Below are 16,431 nucleotides of genomic sequence, written 5' to 3'. Positions count from 1 at the left end.
TAACATGAGCTGGTCAGTATGTGTAGGTAATCCTTTCTAACACATTTCTTAAAACATATCACGTAGTAGAACTGCATAATTGTTGCTCTCCACTTTTTGGAGGACCAAGTTTTGAAATTAATGGAATTAGAGTATGATAGCTAAGGAGATGGAGAAAATTCTGCATTTTGATTGCAAATACAGTGGCTTGCGAAAGTATTCACCCCCTTTGGCATTTTTCTAATTTTGTTGCCTTACAACCTGGAATTATAATTGCTTTTTGTGGGGTTTGTATCATTGGATTTACACAACATGCCAACCACTTTGAAGATGCAACATATATTTTTTTGTGAAACAAACAAGAAAACCTGAGCGTGCATAACTATTCACCCCCCAAAGTCAATACTTTGTAGAGCCACCTTTTTCAGCAATTACAGCTGCAAGTTTCTTGGGGTATGTCTCTATAAGCTTGGCACATCTAGCCACTGGGATTTTTGCCCATTCTTCAAGGCAAAACTGCTCCAGCTCCTTCAAGTTGGATGGGTTCCGCTGGTGTACAGCAATCTTTAAGTCGTACCACAGATTCTCAATTGGATTGAGGTCTGGGCTTTGACTAGGCCATTCCAAGACATTTAAATGTTTCCAATTAAACTACTCGAGTGTTGCTTTAGCAGTATGCTTAGGGTCATTGTCCTGCTGGAAGGTGAACCTCTGTCCCAGTCTCAAATCTCTTGAAGACAAACAGGTTTCCCTCAATAATTTCCCTGTATTTATCACCATCCATCATTCCTTCAAGTCTGACCATTTTCCCAGTCCCTGCTGATGAAAAACATCCCCACAGCATGATGCTGCCACCACCATGTTTCACTGTGGAGATGGTTATTTCGGGGTGATGAGAGGTGTTGGGTTTGCGCCAAACATATCATTTTCCTTGATGGCCAAAAAGCTAAATTTTAGTCTCATCTAACCAGAGTACCTTCTTCCATATGTTTGGGGAGTCTCCCACATGCCTTTTGGCGAACACCAAACGTGTTTGCTTTTTTCTTTCTTCAAGCAATGGCTTTTTTCTGGCCACTCTTCCGTAATGCCCAACTCTGTGGAATGTACGGCTTAGTGGTCCTATGGACAGATACTCCAATCTCCGCTGTGGCGCTTTGCAGCTCCTTCAGGGTTCTCTTTGGTCTCTTTGTTGCCTCTGATTATTGCCCTCCTTGCCTGGTCCGTGAGATGTGGTGGGCGGCTCTCTCTTGGCAGGTTTGTTGTGGTGCCATATTCTTTCCATTTTTTAATAATGGATTTAATGGTGCTCCGTGGGATGTTCAATGTTTTGAATATTTTGTTATAACCCAACCCTGATCTGTACTTCTCCACAACCTTGTCCCTGACCTGTTTAGAGAGCTCCTTGGTCTTCATGGTGCCGCTTGCTTGGTGGTACCCCTTGCTTAGTGGTGTTGCAGACTCTGGGGCCTTTCAGAACAGGTGTATATCTACTGAGATCATGTGACAGATCATGTGACACTTAAATAAAGTCCACCTGTGTGCAATCTAACTAATTATGTGACTCTGAAGGTAATTGGTTGCACCAGATCTTATTTAGGGGCTTCATAGCAAAGGGGGTGAATAAACATGCACGCACCACTTTTCCGTGTTTTATTTTTTAGAATTCTTTTCACTTCACAAATTTTGACATTTTGTGTATGTCCATTACATGAAATCCAAATAAAAATACATGTAAATTACAGGTTGTAATACAACAAAATAGGAACAATTCCAACGGGGGTGAATACTTTTGCAAGGCACTGTATCTTGATTAGATATGTATTCAACCCCCTGAATCAATACATGTTAGAATCACCTTTGGCAGCGATTACAGCTGTGAGTCTTTCTGGGTAAGTCTAAGAGATTTCCACACCTGGATTGTACAATATTTGCCCAATATATTGGTTTTTATTCTTCAAGCTCTGTCAAGTTAGTTGTTGATCATTGCTAGACAGAATTTTTAAGTTTGCCATATAGTTTCATGCTGATTTAGGTCAAAACTGTAACTAGGCCACATTCACATTCCATGTGGTCTTGGTAAGCAACTCCAGTGTATATTTGGCCTTGTGTTTTCAGTAATTGTCCTGCTGAAAGGTGAATTTGTCTCCCAGTGTCTGGTGGAAATCAGACTGAACCAATTGTTCCTCTTTCCACTTAGCTATATTTTTATATCAGTACAGTATAAGAAAACCAGTCTGTTTTTCCATCTGATATAATTGGAAAAGGACTATGAGGGCACGCTAAACCCTAAGACATGGTCTGCATCGCAAATATCACCCTATTCCCATATAGTGCACTACTTTTGACCATGGCCATCAAAAGTAGTGCACTATAATATAGTAGAGATACTCTGATAGGGAATAGGATGTCATTTGGGACGCAGTCTGTATCTCGGATCGAGGACCAATGCTCTGACTAACAGGAAATGACAAGTCCGGCCGTCTTGTCATTTGTGAAGGCGGAGAGAGGAGCAGTTTTAAATCTCTTGCAGAGCAGAACAGTCTTTACATCTCTCTCCTCCTGCACCAAGCGAGCCCCGAACCCTGAGCCCCGATGCTGATATGCACATCCAGTGCTAGGCCATAACTCCTGGGAGAGATACGAGATTCTGTTCTAGTGATGGACTACCTCCCTCCATCAGTATGGTGTGAACGATCCAGCCAGGACAGTCAGCTATTCCCCCTCTAGCTTGATAAAAAGATACGTCAGAATAAACAGTCAGCTGTGTCCTCTCTGGTTACCTTTCATACACTTTTGCCATTCAGTCCATGCCAGCTTGAAAAGGCTATACTCCTGACCTGCAAGCCGATATTTCATTTCAGACTTGTTTAAAATTAGGTTATGGTTAGGGTTAAGGTAAGGGTCAGTTTTAGATTTTGGTTCGTTGTTTTGCAGGTCAGCAGTGTCCGTACAGCCTCTCCCATGCCAAAAATCCACAACTGACCACATTGAGCAGCCAGACTCAAGAGTCACTTTAATTACTTGACAACATCTAGACTCAGTGTACCGGTAAATCAACGGCTAAAGACACTCGGCTGTGAAGGAGCGAGAGCGAGAAATAGGCTAACCGTCTGGCATCAAAGTATTGCACCCTGCAATAAATAGGTTCAAGTTTAGTGCAGAGCTCCTAGGCAACCAACATCAAGGCTGCAACATGTTAGTCAGGTGGAACCAGAACTGTTCTACTTTCATTCAGACCAGGGACATCACATCAAGATAAAGAATGTGTCCTGATTACTACTGGGCCAGTGATGATTGTTATTAGCCTCGGCCTACATTAGATGGGTTTACAGAATTTACTCATGAGTGTTTAACAGATTAGCACAGGCTCATTGGTGCCTGATAAAGTGAAAAGGCTTGTTCCACATTGCATTCATTAATGAATAGGCACACTTAAACCCAGGCTTGAAAATGTTGAAGGCTATTCAGGGGAGCTTGATCAAACCTATTATATTTCAGAATGTAAGGTTGAAACTTTTTAATCATTGTAAATGACCGTTCCAAGTGGATAGATTTTTGATATCTATTGATTTTCAGAGTATGCTCTAACACAGACCCATGCATCTTGGCCCACTGGTGATTCACTTTAGCTAATCTAATTCTAGGAGGGAAATATTTATTGTTGTTGCGTTTTAAATGCTGTTCCATTTCCAAGCCATTCCACTCTGATCTATATATGTTAATCCCGGTTTAGAAAACAACATTCATTAAATCAGGATATCATATCGACACTTCACTTAGCTATATTAATAGATCAGTACAGTATAAGAAAACCAGTCTGTTTTTCCATCTGATATAATTGGAAAGGGAATATGAGAGGGCACGCTAAACCCTAAGACATGGTCTGCATCTCAAATAGCGTCCTATTCCATATGTAGTGCACTACTTTTGATCAGGGCTGTCAAAAGTAGTGCACTATACAGGGATAGAGTACCATTTTTAGACGCATCCATAGAATAGCTGTGCAATCAGACCAGACACTACAGCCTGTGATATAAATCTACTGGTTAGGCCTACATCAGGGCAGTTAGGAAATGGGGATGGACTCACCTTTGGCTGAAGAGAAAGACCCATAAAAACTTCAGCACAGGTGGACATTTATCAGAGGGCCACTGCAACTGTGCTGCTACACCTGCAAGACAAAACAATATATGTTTTTTAGGCTGCTCGCTTCATCAGATATAATAGGTCCAGTGTATTGGCAAAATGAATGTACCTTCCGTACTACAAATACAATAATATGATAAAAATAACACATTGTGCTGTTCTGGATGGCCGCCGCTTTGCAAGCTCTGACCCAACTTTTCTTTGATTACTGCATTGTTGGGTTTAGAGCTTGCAAGAAAGGCATTTCACTGTGCACGTGATATTAAAACTTGAAACTTAAAGTAGGTCATTATACAACTGATATGCCAAGATAAATTATTCTAAAACATGGTTTGATCTGTTGCCTGGCTGCTAAACCCAGTAAGGCACTTCTAACTATGTCTTTTCAAACTGGCCTAATTCATTCCAACAACCCAGTTGACCTTTGGCCCGTCTCAGTCACCAAAGAGGATATTTCTATCAAAGATATGGGATTTTATATACTTGTAGGTAATAGACATACACCTAAGAGACAATGATGCTCTAGCCTTAAAAGAGATGGACCTTTAAAAAAGACATCTCATTCAATACAGTGAAATGTCATCCCAGCTTTAGTCCCAGAAGATCTGAGACTAGACTGGTGACCTTTACCCTCTCAGCCACGGCTCCACACACACACAGAATACATTGTGGATACACACAGTGGCGGTGTGGTGAGTCACTGACAGTCTGAGCAGGACAATAAAAGAGCACTATTAGGGCTGTGAGCAAGGCTAGCGGTGCATGGAGACTATATTGTATATGACAGAAAACCCTGTTGGATCTGCTGTCCTGCTATGTTTAGAAGAAGAGGACAGAACGATACTGACTGAGAGGACAGGACCTCCAGCTGAACACCCGCCATCTCCCCCTCTCTATTATATTATCACCCTTAGTCTCTCTGTCTTTCCCCTCTCTGTCTTTCCCCTTTCCCTCTCTCTCAGTCTTTCTTTCCCCTTTCCCTCTCTCTGTCTTTCCCATCTCCCTCTGTCTTTCCACTCTCCCTCTCCCTCTGTCTTTCCCCCTCTCACAGTCTTTCCCCCTCCCTCTCAGTCTTTCCCCTCTCCCTTCTCTCTCTGTCTTTCCCCTCTCCCCTCTCTCTCTGTCTTTCCACTCTCCACTCTCTCTCCCCTCTCTGTCTCTCCCCTATCTGTCTCTCCCCTCTCCCTCTGTCTCCCTCTCTCTCCCCTCTCTCTCAGTCTTCCCATCTCTCTCTGTCTTTCCCCTCTCCCCTCTCTCCTCTCTCCATCTTTCCCCTCTCCCCTCTCTCCGTCTTTCCCCTCTCACCTCTCTCCATCTTTCCCCTCTCACCTCTTTCCGTCTTTCCCCTCTCCCCTCTCTCCGTCTTTCCCCTCTCCCCGTCTTTCCCCTCTCCCCGTCTTTCCCCTCTCCCCTCTTGCTCTGTCATTCCCCTCTCCCCTCTTGCTCTGTCTTTCCCCTCTCCCCTCTCGCTCTGTCTTTCCCCTCTCTCCGTCTTTCCCCTCTCCCCTCTCTCCGTCTTTCCCCTCTCCCCTCTCTCCGTCTTTCCCCTCTCCCCTCTCTCCATCTTTCCCCTCTCCCCTCTCTCCCCGTCTTTCCCCTCTCCCCGTCTTTCCCCTCTCCCCGTCTTTCCCCTCTCCCCTCCTTTCCCCTCTCCCCTCTCGCTCTGTCTTCCCCCTCTCCCCTCTTGCTCTGTCATTCCCCTCTCCCCTCTCGCTCTGTCATTCCCCTCTCCCCTCTCGCTCTGTCTTCCCCCTCTCCCCTCTCGCTCTGTCTTCCCCCTCTCCCCTCTCGCTCTGTCTTTCCCCTCTCCCCTCTTGCTCCGTCTTTCCCCTCTCGCTCTGTCTTTCCCCTCTCCCCTCTGTCTTTCCCCTCTCCCCTCTGTCTTTCCCCTCTCCCCGTCTTTCCCCTCTCCCCGTATTTCCCCTCTCCCCGTATTTCCCCTCTCCCCATCTTTACCTCTCCCCTCTCTCCGTCTTTCCCCTCTCCCCTCTCTCCGTCTTTCCCCTCTCCCCTCTCCCCGTCTTTCCCCGTCTTTTCCCTCTCCCCGTCTTTTCCCTCTCGCTCTGTCTTTCACCTCTTGCTCTGTCTTTCCCCTCTCCCCTCTGTCTTTCCCCTCTCCCCTCTGTCTTTCCCCTCTCCCCTCTCGCTCTGTCTTTCCCCTCTCTCTCTCTCTCTCTCTCTCTCTCTCTCTCTCGTCTTTCCCCTCTCTCGCTCTGTCTGTCTTTCCCCCCCTCTCTCGCTCTGTCTGTCTTTCCCCTCTATCTATCTCTGTCTGTCTTTCCCCCCTCTCTCTCTCTGTCTTTCCCCTCTCTCTCTCTCTCTCTCTCTCTGTCTTTCCCCTCTCGCTCTGTCTGTCTTTCCCCCCTCTCTCTCTGTCTTTCCCCTCTATCTCTCTGTCTTTCCCCTCTCCCCTCTCTCTCTGTCTTTCCCCTCTCCCCTCTCTCTCTCCCCTCTCTGTCTCTCCCCTCTCTCCCTCTCTCTCCCCTCTCTCTGTCTTCCCCCTCTCTCAGTCTTTCACCCCATCTCTCTGTCTTTCCTGTCTTTCCCCCCTCTCTCTCTGTCTTTCCCCTCTCTCTGTCTTTCCTCTCTCTCCCCTCTCCCTGTCTTTCCCCTCTCCCCTCTCTCCGTCTTTCCCCTCTCTCCGTCTTTCCCCTCTCCCCGTCTTTCCCCTCTCCCCGTCTTTCCGTCTTTCCCCTCTCCCTGTCTTTCCGTCTTTAAATCTCCCCTCTCCCCTCTCTCCGTCTTTCCCCTCTCTCCGTCTTTCCCCTCTCTCCGTCTTTCCCCTCTCCCCGTCTTTCCCCTCTCCCTGTCTTTTCGTCTTTACCTCTCCCCTCTCTCCGTCTTCCCCTCTCCCCTCCTTTCCCCTCTTCCCTCTCTCCGTCTTTCCCCTCTCCCCTCCTTTCCCCTCTCCCCTCTCACTATGTCTTCCCCCCTCTCCCCTCTTGCTCTGTCATTCCCCTCTCCCCTCTTGCTCTGTCATTCCCCTCTCCCCTCTCGCTCTGTCTTCCCCCTCTCCCCTCTTGCTCTGTCATTCCCCTCTCCCCTCTTGCTCTGTCATTCCCCTCTCCCCTCTCCCCTCTTGCTCTGTCTTTCCCCTCTCCCCTCTAGCTCTGTCTTTCCCCTCTCCCCTCTTGCTCTGTCTTTCCCCTCTCTCCCTCTCTCCGTCTTTCCCCTCTCTCCGTCTTTCCCCTCTCCCCGTCTTTCCCCTCTCCCTGTCTTTTCGTCTTTACCTCTCCCCTCTCTCCGTCTTCCCCTCTCCCCTCCTTTCCCCTCTTCCCTCTCTCCGTCTTTCCCCTCTCCCCTCCTTTCCCCTCTCCCCTCTCATTATGTCTTCCCCCTCTCCCCTCTTGCTCTGTCATTCCCCTCTCCCCTCTTGCTCTGTCATTCCCCTCTCCCCTCTCGCTCTGTCTTCCCCCCTCTCCCCTCTTGCTCTGTCATTCCCCTCTCCCCTCTTGCTCTGTCATTCCCCTCTCCCCTCTTGCTCTGTCTTTCCCCTCTCCCCTCTTGCTCTGTCTTTCCCCTCTCCCCTCTTGCTCTGTCTTTCCCCTCTCTCCCTCTCTCCGTCTTTCCCCTCTCTCCGTCTATCCCCTCTCCCTGTCTTTCCGTCTTTACCTCTCCCCTCTCTCCGTCTTTCCCTCTCCCCTCCTTTCCCCTCTCCCCGTCTTTCCCCTCTCCCCTCTGTCTTCCCCCTCTCCCCTCTTGCTCTGTCATTCCCCTCTCCCCTCTTGCTCTGTCATTCCCCTCTCCCCTCTTGCTCTGTCATTCCCCTCTCCCCTCTTGCTCTGTCTTTCCCCTCTCCCCTCTTGCTCTGTCTTTCCCCTCTCCCCTCTTGCTCTGTCTTTCCCCTCTCTCCCTCTCTCCGTCTTTCCCCTCTCTCCGTCTTTCCCCATCTTTCCCCTCTCCCCGTCTTTCCCCACTCCCCGTCTTTACCTCTCCCCTTTCTCCGTCTTTCCCCTGTCTCCGTCTTTCCCCTGTCTCCGTCTTTCCCCTCTCTCCGTCTTTCCCCTCTCTCCGTCTTTCCCCTCTCCCCTCTCTCCGTCTTTCCCCTCTCCCTGTCTTTCCCCTCTCCCCTCCTTTCCCCTCTCCCCTCTCCCCGTCTTTCCCTCTCACCGTCTTTTCCCTCTCCCTGTCTTTCACCTCTCGCTCTGTCTTTCCCCTCTCCCCTCTCGCTCTGTCTTTCCCCTCTCCCCACTCGCTCTGTCTTTCCCCTCTCCCCACTCTCTCCGTCTTTCCCCCTCTCTCTCTCTCTGTCTGTCTTTCCCCTCTATCTATCTCTCTCTGTCTTTCTACCCTCTATCTATCTCTCTCTCTGTCTTTCTCCCCTCTATCTATCTCTCTCTCTGTCTTTCCCCCTCTCTCTCTGTCTTTCCCCCTCTCTCTCTGTCTTTCCCTCTCTCTCTCTGTCTTTCCCTCTCTCTCTCTGTCTCCCCTCTCTCTCTCTCTCTCTCTGTCTCCCCTCTCTCTCTCTCTGTCTTTCCCCTCTCTCTCTCTCGGTCTTTCCCTCTCTCTCTCTCTCTCTGTCTTTCCCCTCTCTCTCTCTCTCTGGCTTTCCCCTCTCTCTCTCTCTGTCTTTCCCCTCTCTCTCTCTCTCGTCTTTCCCCTCTCTCTCTCTCTCTGTCTTTCCCCTCTCTCTCTCTCTGTCTTTCCCCTCTCTCTCTCTCTGTCTTTCCCCTCTCTCTCTCTCTGTCTTTCCCCTCTCTCTCTCTGTCTCCCCTCTCTCTCTCTGTCTCCCTCTCTCTCTCTCTCTCTCTCTGTCTCCCCTCTCTGTCTTTCCCCTCTCTCTCTCTCTCTCTCTCTCTCTGTCTTTCCCCCTCTCTCTCTCTCTGTCTTTCTCCTCTCTCTCTGTCTTTCCCCTCTCTCTCTGTCTTTCCCCTCTCTCTCTCTCTCTGTCTTTCCCCTCTCTCTCTCTGTCTTTCCCCTCTCTCTCTCTCTCTGTCTTTCCCCTCTCTCTCTCTCTCTGTCTTTCCCTCTCTCTCTCTCTCTCTGTCTTTCCCCTCTCTCTCTCTGTCTTCTCTCTCTCTCTCTCTCTCTCTCTCTCTGTCTCCCCTCTCTCTCTCTGTCTTTCCCTCTCTCTCTCTCTCTCTGTCTTTCCCCTCTCTCTCTCTCTCTGTCTTTCCCCTCTCTCTCTCTCTGTCTTTCCCTCTCTCTCTCTCTCTGTCTTTCCCCCTCTCTCTCTCTGTCTTTCCCTCTCTCTCTCTCCTGTCTTTCCCTCTCTCTCTCTCTGTCTTTCCCTCTCTCTCTCTCTGTCTTTCCCCTCTCCCCTTGTCTTTCCCCTCTCCCCTCTGTCTTTCCCCTCTCCCCGTCTTTCCCCTCTCCCGTGTTTCCCCTCTCCCCATCTTTCCCCTCTCCCCATCTTTACCTCTCCCCTCTCTCCGTCTTTCCCCTCTCCCCTCTCTCCGTCTTTCCCCTCTCCCCTCTCCCCGTCTTTCCCCGTCTTTTCCCTCTCCCCGTCTTTTCCCTCTCGCTCTGTCTTTCACCTCTTGCTCTGTCTTTCCCCTCTCCCCTCTCGCTCTGTCTTTCCCCTCTCCCCTCTGTCTTTCCCCTCTCCCCTCTCGCTCTGTCTTTCCCCTCTCTCTCTCTCTCTCTCTCTCTCTCTCTCTGTCTTTCCCCTCTCTCGCTCTGTCTGTCTTTCCCCCCTCTCTCTCTCTGTCTGTCTTTCCCCTCTATCTATCTCTGTCTGTCTTTCCCCCCTCTCTCTCTCTGTCTTTCCCTCTCTCTCTCTCTCTCTCTCTGTCTTTCCCCTCTCGCTCTGTCTGTCTTTCCCCCCTCTCTCTCTGTCTTTCCCCTCTATCTCTCTGTCTTTCCCCTCTCCCCTCTCTCTCTGTCTTTCCCCTCTCCCTCTCTCTCTCCCCTCTCTGTCTCTCCCCTCTCTCCCTCTCTCTCCCCTCTCTCTGTCTTCCCCCCTCTCTCAGTCTTTCACCCCATCTCTCTGTCTTTCCTGTCTTTCCCCCCTCTATCTCTGTCTTTCCCCTCTCTCTGTCTTTCCTCTCTCTCCCCTCTCCCTGTCTTTCCCCTCTCCCCTCTCTCCGTCTTTCCCCTCTCTCCGTCTTTCCCCTCTCCCTGTCTTTCCCTCTCTCCCCGTCTTTCCCCTCTCCCCGTCTTTCCGTCTTTCCCCTCTCCCTGTCTTTCCGTCTTTAAATCTCCCCTCTCCCCTCTCTCCGTCTTTCCCCTCTCTCCGTCTTTCCCCTCTCTCCGTCTTTCCCCTCTCCCCGTCTTTCCCCTCTCCCTGTCTTTTCGTCTTTACCTCTCCCCTCTCTCCGTCTTCCCCTCTCCCCTCCTTTCCCCTCTTCCCTCTCTCCGTCTTTCCCCTCTCCCCTCCTTTCCCCTCTCCCCTCTCACTATGTCTTCCCCCTCTCCCCTCTTGCTCTGTCATTCCCCTCTCCCCTCTTGCTCTGTCATTCCCCTCTCCCCTCTCGCTCTGTCTTCCCCCTCTCCCCTCTTGCTCTGTCATTCCCCTCTCCCCTCTTGCTCTGTCATTCCCTTCTCCCCTCTCCCCTCTCGCTCTGTCTTTCCCCTCTCCCCTCTTGCTCTGTCTTTCCCCTCTCCCCTCTTGCTCTGTCTTTCCCCTCTCTCCCTCTCTCCGTCTTTCCCCTCTCTCCGTCTATCCCCTCTCCCTGTCTTTCCGTCTTTACCTCTCCCCTCTCTCCGTCTTTCCCTCTCCCCTCCTTTCCCCTCTCCCCGTCTTTCCCCTCTCCCCTCTGTCTTCCCCCCTCTCCCCTCTTGCTCTGTCATTCCCCTCTCCCCTCTTGCTCTGTCATTCCCCTCTCCCCTCTCGCTCTGTCTTCCCCCTCTCCCCTCTTGCTCTGTCATTCCCCTCTCCCCTCTTGCTCTGTCATTCCCCTCTCCCCTCTTGCTCTGTCATTCCCCTCTCCCCTCTTGCTCTGTCTTTCCCCTCTCCCCTCTTGCTCTGTCTTTCCCCTCTCCCCTCTTGCTCTGTCTTTCCCCTCTCTCCCTCTCTCCGTCTTTCCCCTCTCTCCGTCTTTCCCCATCTTTCCCCTCTCCCCGTCTTTCCGTCTTTCCCCTCTCCCCGTCTTTACCTCTCCCCTTTCTCCGTCTTTCCCCTGTCTCCGTCTTTCCCCTCTCTCCGTCTTTCCCCTCTCTCCGTCTTTCCCCTCTCCCCTCTCTCCGTCTTTCCCCTCTCCCCTCCTTTCCCCTCTCCCCTCTCCCCGTCTTTCCCTCTCACCGTCTTTTCCCTCTCCCTGTCTTTCACCTCTCGCTCTGTCTTTCCCCTCTCCCCTCTCGCTCTGTCTTTCCCCTCTCCCCACTCGCTCTGTCTTTCCCCTCTCCCCACTCTCTCCGTCTTTCCCCCTCTCTCTCTCTCTGTCTGTCTTTCCCCTCTATCTATCTCTCTCTGTCTTTCTACCCTCTATCTATCTCTCTCTCTGTCTTTCTCCCCTCTATCTATCTCTCTCTCTGTCTTTCCCCCCTCTCTCTCTGTCTTTCCCCCCTCTCTCTCTGTCTTTCCCCTCTCTCTCTCTGTCTTTCCCCTCTCTCTCTCTGTCTCCCCTCTCTCTCTCTCTCTCTCTGTCTCCCCTCTCTCTCTCTCTGTCTTTCCCCTCTCTCTCTCTCTCGGTCTTTCCCTCTCTCTCTCTCTCTCTCTGTCTTTCCCCTCTCTCTCTCTCTCTGTCTTTCCCCTCTCTCTCTCTCTCTGTCTTTCCCCTCTCTCTCTCTCTGTCTTTCCCCTCTCTCTCTCTCTGTCTTTCCCCTCTCTCTCTCTCTGTCTTTCCCTCTCTCTCTCTGTCTTTCCCCTCTCTCTCTCTGTCTCCCCTCTCTCTCTCTCTCTGTCTCCCCTCTCTGTCTTTCCCCTCTCTCTCTCTCTCTCTCTCTCTCTCTCTCTGTCTTTCCCCTCTCTCTCTCTCTCTCTGTCTTTCCCCCCTCTCTCTCTCTCTGTCTTTCTCCTCTCTCTCTGTCTTTCCCCTCTCTCTCTGTCTTTCCCCCTCTCTCTCTCTCTGTCTTTCCCCTCTCTCTCTCTGTCTTTCCCCTCTCTCTCTCTGTCTTTCCCTCTCTCTCTCTCTCTGTCTTTCCCCTCTCTCTCTCTGTCTTTCCCCTCTCTCTCTCTGTCTCCCCTCTCTCTCTCTCTCTCTCTCTCTCTCTCTCTCTCTCTCTCTCTGTCTCCCCTCTCTCTCTCTCTGTCTTTCCCCTCTCTATCTCTCTCTCTCTCTCTCTGTCTTTCCTCTCTCTCTCTCTCTCTGTCTTTCCCCTCTCTCTCTCTCTCTGTCTTTCCCCTCTCTCTCTCTCTGTCTTTCCCCTCTCTCTCTGTCTTTCCCCTCTCTCTCTCTGTCTTTCCCCTCTCTCTCTCTCTGTCTTTCCCCTCTCTCTCTCTCTGTCTTTCCCCTCTCTCTCTCTGTCTTTCCCCTCTCTCTGTCTTTCCCCTCTCTCTCTGTCTTTCCCCTCTCTCTGTGTCTTTCCCCTCTCTCTCTGTCTTTCCCCTCTCTCTCTGTCTTTCCCTCTCTCTCTGTCTTTCCCCTCTCTCTCTCTTTCCCCTCTCTCTCTGTCTTTCCCCCTCTCTCTCTGTCTTTCCCCCTCTCTCTCTCTTTCCCCCCTCTCTCTCTCTCGCTCTCTCTGTCTTTCCCCTCTCTCTCTGTCTTTCCCCTTTCTCTCTCTCTGTCTTTCCCTCTCTCTCTCTCTCTTTCCCCTCTCTCTCTCTGTCTCCCCTCTCTCTCTCTCTCTCTGTCTCCCCTCTCTCTCTCTCTCTCTCTCTGTCTTTCCCCTCTCTCTCTCTCTCTGTCTTTCCCCTCTCTCTCTCTGTCTTTCCCCTCTCTCTCTCTCTGTCTTTCCCCTCTCTCTCTCTGTCTTTCCCCTCTCTCTCTCTCTCTGTCTTTCCCCTCTCTCTCTCTCTGTCTTTCCCCTCTCTCTCTCTCTGTCTTTCCCCTCTCTCTCTCTCTGTCTTTCCCCTCTCTCTCTCTGTCTTTCCCCTCTCTCTCTCTGTCTCCCCTCTCTCTCTCTCTCTGTCTCCCCTCTCTGTCTTTCCCTCTCTCTCTCTCTCTCTCTCTCTCTCTGTCTTTCCCCCCTCTCTCTCTCTCAAACTTTCTCCTCTCTCTCTGTCTTTCCCCTCTCTCTCTGTCTTTCCCCCCCTCTCTCTCTCTCTGTCTTTCCCCTCTCTCTCTCTGTCTTTCCCCTCTCTCTCTCTGTCTTTCCCCTCTCTCTCTCTCTCTCTGTCTTTCCCCTCTCTCTCTCTGTCTTTCCCCTCTCTCTCTCTGTCTCCCCTCTCTCTCTCTCTCTCTCTCTCTCTCTCTCTCTCTCTCTGTCTCCCTCTCTCTCTCTGTCTTTCCCCTCTCTATCTCTCTCTCTCTCTCTCTGTCTTTCTCTCTCTCTCTCTCTCTCTGTCTTTCCCTCTCTCTCTCTCTCTCTGTCTTTCCCCTCTCTCTCTGTCTTTCCCCTCTCTCTCTCTGTCTTTCCCCTCTCTCTCTCTCTGTCTTTCCCCTCTCTCTCTCTCTCTGTCTTTCCCCTCTCTCTCTCTCTCTGTCTTTCCCCTCTCTCTCTCTGTCTTTCCCCTCTCTCTGTCTTTCCCCTCTCTCTCTGTCTTTCCCCTCTCTCTGTGTCTTTCCCCTCTCTCTCTGTCTTTCCCTCTCTCTCTGTCTTTCCCCTCTCTCTCTGTCTTTCCCCTCTCTCTCTCTTTCCCCTCTCTCTCTGTCTTTCCCCCTCTCTCTGTCTTTCCCCCCTCTCTCTCTCTTTCCCCCCTCTCTCTCTCTCGCTCTCTCTGTCTTTCCCCTCTCTCTCTGTCTTTCCCCTTTCTCTCTCTCTGTCTTTCCCCTCTCTCTCTCTCTCTTTCCCCTCTCTCTCTCTGTCTCCCTCTCTCTCTCTCTCTCTCTGTCTCCCCTCTCTCTCTCTGTCTTTCCCCTCTCTCTCTCTCTCTGTCTTTCCCCTCTCTCTCTCTGTCTTTCCCCTCTCTCTCTCTGTCTTTCCCCTCTATCTCTCTCTCTGTCTTTCCCCTCTCTCTCTCTGTCTTTCCCCTCTCTCTCTCTGTCTTTCCCCTCTCTCTCTGTCTTTCCACTCTCTCTCTGTCTTTCCCCTCTCTCTGTGTCTTTCCCCTCTCTCTCTCTTTCCCCTCTCTCTCTGTCTTTCCCCTCTCTCTCTGTCTTTCCCCCCTCTCTCTGTCTTTCCCCCTCTCTCTCTCTCTCTCTCGGTCTTTCCCCTCTCTCTCTCTGTCTTTCCCCTCTCTCTCTCTGTCTTTCCCCTCTCTCTCTCTGTCTTTCCCCTCTCTCTCTCTGTCTTTCCCCTCTCTCTCTCTCTCTCTCTGTCTTTCCGCTCTCTCTCTCTCTCTGTCTTTCCCTCTCTATCTCTCTCTCTGTCTCTCCCCTCTCTCTCTGTCTTTCCCCTCTCTCTCTCTCTCTGGCTTTCCCCTCTCTCTCTGTCTTTCCCCTCTCTCTCTCTCTGTCTTTCCCCTCTCTCTCTCTGTCTTTCCCCTCTCTCTCTCTGTCTTTCCCCTCTCTCCGTCTTTCCCCTCTCTCCGTCTTTCCCCTCTCCCCTCTCTCCGTCTTTCCCCTCTCCCTGTCTTTCCCCTCTCCACTCCTTTCCCCTCTCCCCTCTCCCCGTCTTTCCCTCTCACCGTCTTTTCCCTCTCCCTGTCTTTCACCTCTCGCTCTGTCTTTCCCCTCTCCCCTCTCGCTCTGTCTTTCCCCTCTCCCTACTCGCTCTGTCTTTCCCCTCTCCCCACTCTCTCCGTCTTTCCCCCTCTCTCTCTCTCTGTCTGTCTTTCCCCTCTATCTATCTCTCTCTCTGTCTTTCTACCCTCTATCTATCTCTCTCTCTGTCTTTCTCCCCTCTATCTATCTCTCTCTCTGTCTTTCCCCCCCTCTCTCTCTGTCTTTCCCCCTCTCTCTCTGTCTTTCCCCTCTCTCTCTCTGTCTTTCCCCTCTCTCTCTCTGTCTCTGGCTTTCCCATCTCTCTCTCTCTGTCTTTCCCCTCTCTCTCTCTCTCTGTCTTTCCCCTCTCTCTCTCTCTCTGTCTTTCCCCTCTCTCTCTCTCTGTCTTTCCCTCTCTCTCTCTGTCTTTCCCCTCTCTCTCTCTGTCTTTCCCCTCTATCTCTCTGTCTCCCCTCTCTCTCTCTCTCTCTCTCTGTCTCCCCTCTCTGTCTTTCCCCTCTCTCTCTCTCTGTCTTTCCCCTCTCTCTCTCTCTCTCTCTGTCTTTCCCCTCTCTCTCTCTGTCTTTCCCCCCTCTCTCTCTCTCTGTCTTTCTCCTCTCTCTCTGTCTTTCCCCTCTCTCTCTGTCTTTCCCTCTCTCTCTCTCTCTGTCTTTCCCCTCTCTCTCTCTCTCTGTCTTTCCCCTCTCTCTCTCTGTCTTTCCCCTCTCTCTCTCTCTCTGTCTTTCCCCTCTCTCTCTCTCTGTCTTTCCCCTCTCTCTCTCTGTCTTTCCCCTCTCTCTCTCTGTCTTTCCCCTCTCTCTCTCTGTCTTTCCCCTCTCTCTCTCTCTCTGTCTTTCCCCTCTCTCTCTCTGTCTTTCCCCTCTCTCTCTCTGTCTCCCCTCTCTCTCTCTCTCTCTCTCTCTCTCTCTGTCTCCCCTCTCTCTCTCTGTCTTTCCCCTCTCTCTCTCTCTCTCTGTCTTTCCCCTCTCTCTCTCTCTCTCTGTCTTTCCCCTCTCTCTCTCTCTCTGTCTTTCCCCTCTCTCTCTCTGTCTTTCCCCTCTCTCTCTCTCTGTCTTTCCCCTCTCTCTCTCTGTCTTTCCCCTCTCTCTCTCTCTGTCTTTCCCCTCTCTCTCTCTCTCTGTCTTTCCCCTCTCCCCTCTGTCTTTCCCCTCTCCCCTCTGTCTTTCCCCTCTCCCCTCTGTCTTTCCCCTCTCCCCGTATTTCCCCTCTCCCCATCTTTCCCCTCTCCCCATCTTTACCTCTCCCCTCTCTCCGTCTTTCCCCTCTCCCCTCTCTCCGTCTTTCCCCTCTCCCCTCTCCCCGTCTTTCCCCGTCTTTTCCCTCTCCCCGTCTTTTCCCTCTCGCTCTGTCTTTCACCTCTTGCTCTGTCTTTCCCCTCTCCCCTCTCGCTCTGTCTTTCCCCTCTCCCCTCTGTCTTTCCCCTCTCCCCTCTCGCTCTGTCATTTCCCCTCTCCCCTCTTGCTCTGTCATTCCCCTCTCCCCTCTCGCTCTGTCTTCCCCCCTCTCCCCTCTTGCTCTGTCATTCCCCTCTCCCCTCTTGCTCTGTCATTCCCCTCTCCCCTCTTGCTCTGTCTTTCCCCTCTCCCCTCTTGCTCTGTCTTTCCCCTCTCCCCTCTTGCTCTGTCTTTCCCCTCTCTCCCTCTCTCCGTCTATCCCCTCTCCCTGTCTTTCCGTCTTTACCTCTCCCCTCTCTCCGTCTTTCCCTCTCCCCTCCTTTCCC

The 16,431-nt window shown here is 51.3% G+C and overlaps 1 protein-coding gene across 16 annotated transcripts in view; it reads right to left on the bottom strand.

The window, feature by feature from the left end:
- Nucleotides 1-16,431, bottom strand: part of LOC106580487 (armadillo repeat protein deleted in velo-cardio-facial syndrome homolog) — a 373,356-nt gene that overhangs the window by 285,586 nt on the left and 71,339 nt on the right. For all 16 annotated transcript variants that reach the window (XM_045703240.1, XM_045703244.1, XM_045703245.1 and 13 more), the window contains exon 2: nucleotides 4,069-4,150. The gene's annotated coding sequence lies outside the window, so the exon portion shown is untranslated. The remainder of the gene's footprint in view (nucleotides 1-4,068; nucleotides 4,151-16,431) is intronic.

Source organism: Salmo salar, chromosome ssa20, assembly GCF_905237065.1.
Source record: "Salmo salar chromosome ssa20, Ssal_v3.1, whole genome shotgun sequence".
NCBI classification, from domain to species: domain Eukaryota; kingdom Metazoa; phylum Chordata; class Actinopteri; order Salmoniformes; family Salmonidae; genus Salmo; species Salmo salar.
Note: the sequence above shows the minus strand (reverse complement) of the source record. Positions and strands in the feature narration are given on the sequence as shown.